This window comes from Panthera uncia, chromosome D4 (assembly GCF_023721935.1).
Source record: "Panthera uncia isolate 11264 chromosome D4, Puncia_PCG_1.0, whole genome shotgun sequence".
NCBI classification, from domain to species: Eukaryota; Metazoa; Chordata; class Mammalia; order Carnivora; family Felidae; genus Panthera; species Panthera uncia.
In genome coordinates, this window is record NC_064807.1 from 43,026,230 (window position 1) to 43,027,107 (window position 878).

An 878-nucleotide genomic window follows, 5' to 3' on the forward strand; every position below is an offset into this window, starting at 1 on the left:
ATGTCTGGGGACAGGCAGAGATCTGATGATGAGGGCTGCAGCACCAGCCACGGTGGTTCAGATGCGGACCAGCGAGAGCCAGCTGCTCTAAAGCCTGAAGAAGAAAGAAAACCTTCTGCCACCCAGGAGAAGAAATACCCCAAAGTCTCTAGCAAAACCACTGCGAAGTTATCCACTAGTGCTGAAAGAATTCAGAGTGAACCTGGCTGAAAGAGCCCTTGATTCTCCTTCTAACTGTGGTATTGGGCCTAAGGGAGACAACATTATGAACGGAGACCGACTACACTTGGCCCACCAGGTTCTGAGTTTTTTCTGGACATCTCATTTTCATCTGATGATCCGTTTAAGTCTATTTTCTGCACCAGAATCTGTACAACATCAACAATCAGGGAGTCATCAGCCTGGGCATCCTTAAAGACGCCTGGAGTCCTGCTTTGACTATCTCGAAGGGTTTGTTGTCGGTTTGTTCTCACTGGCGTCCTGCACACCTCTGGATCCTCTGGTTGGAAGCAGAGCCGCTCAGTATTTGGCCAACAGAGCAGAACGTGACGGGATAGCCATGCACTGGAACGAGAGAGGCAGCATAATTCATACTTTGTGTGTGGTGTGAAGGAAAGGGCGTCTTCTCACTGTGCTGCAAATTGTATGGCTTTTACAGCCCAGACTTCTGGGTATAGGTTGTACTGATTCCAGTCTCTGCTTTTATCCTTTGGGCACTGGAAGACTCCCCCAGAAGGTAAATGCTACTAAGCGTAGAACTTTGTGGCTGTAGATTAGCTACGTTTAAAACACCTACTCGCAAGTCTTGCTTCTTTGGGATGTCAGAACATATTTCGTGTGATGGGACTGAGGATAGTGATCCTGAAGTCTAACAAATA

General features: G+C 47.7%; 1 pseudogene; it reads left to right on the plus strand.

Annotated features, from left to right (window-relative positions):
* Positions 1 to 610, plus strand: LOC125920091 (ubiquitin-conjugating enzyme E2 E3-like; annotated as a pseudogene).
* Positions 611 to 878: the final 268 nt, after the last annotated feature.